We start from the raw sequence: 2,500 nt of genomic DNA, 5'->3' as shown, positions 1-2,500 counted from the left end.
TCGTGGCACATGTGTGACCGCACAACGACTGCGCCCAAAAACGGCGGACCATACAGTGCAAATATTGTGCACGCAGCTACGTGTCGTCTCCCTATGAGAGCTGGATTGCAGTGTGGTACGCCATAGAGACGTGTGGGAGGAACGGACGCCGTGGATGGCGATCAGCATGAGCTGTCTGTTGATGTATTCGGACCTAGTCGTCTCTCCTCACACACCGTGATGGCATGGTGCACCGCGTTCCATATCTGCGACATGCTACAGAGGCCGGTTGACAGTCGTTCGAGCAATGGACATCGCATACGTACGGGGGCCACCTTCCACGTATTGTCTAGGCGTGCACATTTTGTTGCGTGTATGTGGGCAGACGTAGTGTGGCGTGACACCTGACACAGGCATGCAATAATCGTTGAAGTTGCAAATGGCGATGGACGCCTGCGTTTTCTGGTGAAGTTACGCAAATGAACAAATGGTAACCTGTTGTGGTGCGGTTGTTCTCGCTAGGGGTGAATCGGTGATGGCGACGATAGGTTGAGGTACTAACCGGTTGTTCCAGCGATACCCACCATGCCGACGAAACTGAACGGCATCTGGGTGTGAAGCGATACGCGGCGGTGGCTGGGTGGGACCGTCCCCGGCCGGTGAGGGGGCGCCTCCCGGCGTGCTGGCCGCGCGGTGCGTGGGCGCACGCGCTACAGCCGGCTGGTGGGGGCGGCCAGTGGCAGGCGCGCCGGCCGACGGACGCGGCAGGCGTCGCAGCTGCGCGCCGGCGCACCCTGCGCGCGGCGCCGTGCGGCCAAAGTAGGTCCTCGCGGGCCCGGTGCGAAGCGCGGTGGACATCTTCAGTGTGCTGGTCCAATTGAGGACTGTGTGCGTTGAGGATGCGCCGCCGCCCGGCGCTCGGCGCCGCGACGCCGTCTGCTGCTCGGTCGCCCCAGCGGTTCTCGCTGGTGGTTTGTATCGCAGCTGTGCGGATGTGTTGGCGCGTGCGCTGTGCTGGGAGAGTTCGCTTCGGCACCCAAGTGGGGCTTTTGTCCTTCTGTGGCGCTGGCGTTGGAGCTGCCGGTCACCGTAGGTGGCGCGTGTTGTCTCCCGCCGGCAATGCCACGACAGCACGCTCCCGGGCCTCTGTCGGCAGCGGCAAGCTCAGTTGGGAGCACGGGTGGTCGCACCGAAAGCGTCTACTCGCCTAACTCCGGGCGATTGCGCCTCTCTCGAACCCGACCAAGTACTTGGGACGGCGCTGCGCGCCGCCGGGACCTGAGAGGGTTTCGAGGTGTATTGTGCAGGGGAGCTCAGCCTCCTCCTGTTTGCAGAATGATTGAGCGGACGCTTGCGTGTTCGCGCGGGCCCCCGGGACACACTCCCGGGCGGCCGGCTGCTCAGCTCTAGTTGACGCAGCTCCCTGGTTGATCCTGCCAGTAGTCATATGCTTGTCTCAAAGATTAAGCCATGCATGTCTCAGTACAAGCCGCATTAAGGTGAAACCGCGAATGGCTCATTAAATCAGTTATGGTTCCTTAGATCGTACCCACGTTACTTGGATAACTGTGGTAATTCTAGAGCTAATACATGCAAACAGAGTCCCGACCAGAGATGGAAGGGACGCTTTTATTAGATCAAAACCAATCGGTCGGCTCGTCCGGTCCGTTTGCCTTGGTGACTCTGAATAACTTTGGGCTGATCGCACGGTCCTCGTACCGGCGACGCATCTTTCAAATGTCTGCCTTATCAACTGTCGATGGTAGGTTCTGCGCCTACCATGGTTGTAACGGGTAACGGGGAATCAGGGTTCGATTCCGGAGAGGGAGCCTGAGAAACGGCTACCACATCCAAGGAAGGCAGCAGGCGCGCAAATTACCCACTCCCGGCACGGGGAGGTAGTGACGAAAAATAACGATACGGGACTCATCCGAGGCCCCGTAATCGGAATGAGTACACTTTAAATCCTTTAACGAGTATCTATTGGAGGGCAAGTCTGGTGCCAGCAGCCGCGGTAATTCCAGCTCCAATAGCGTATATTAAAGTTGTTGCGGTTAAAAAGCTCGTAGTTGGATTTGTGTCCCACGCTGTTGGTTCACCGCCCGTCGGTGTTTAACTGGCATGTATCGTGGGACGTCCTGCCGGTGGGGCGAGCTGAAGGCGTGCGACCGCCTCGTGCGTGCTCGTGCGTCCCGAGGCGGACCCCGTTGAAATCCTACCAGGGTGCTCTTTATTGAGTGTCTCGGTGGGCCGGCACGTTTACTTTGAACAAATTAGAGTGCTTAAAGCAGGCAAGCCCGCCTGAATACTGTGTGCATGGAATAATGGAATAGGACCTCGGTTCTATTTTGTTGGTTTTCGGAACCCGAGGTAATGATTAATAGGGACAGGCGGGGGCATTCGTATTGCGACGTTAGAGGTGAAATTCTTGGATCGTCGCAAGACGAACAGAAGCGAAAGCATTTGCCAAGTATGTTTTCATTAATCAAGAACGAAAGTTAGAGGTTCGAAGGCGATCAGA

At 57.6% G+C, this 2,500-nt stretch overlaps 1 non-coding gene across 1 annotated transcript in view; it reads left to right on the top strand.

The window, feature by feature from the left end:
- Positions 1–1,399: 1,399 nt before the first annotated feature.
- Positions 1,400–2,500, top strand: part of LOC124728946 — a 1,909-nt gene continuing 808 nt past the window's right edge. The window contains exon 1 of the ribosomal RNA XR_007007499.1: positions 1,400–2,500. This exon is cut by the window's right edge and continues 808 nt beyond it. This is a non-coding gene — a ribosomal RNA (small subunit ribosomal RNA).

Source organism: Schistocerca piceifrons, unplaced genomic scaffold (genome assembly GCF_021461385.2).
Source record: "Schistocerca piceifrons isolate TAMUIC-IGC-003096 unplaced genomic scaffold, iqSchPice1.1 HiC_scaffold_1182, whole genome shotgun sequence".
Taxonomy (NCBI): Eukaryota; Metazoa; Arthropoda; class Insecta; order Orthoptera; family Acrididae; genus Schistocerca; species Schistocerca piceifrons.
This window is presented reverse-complemented; position numbering and strand designations above follow the sequence as displayed.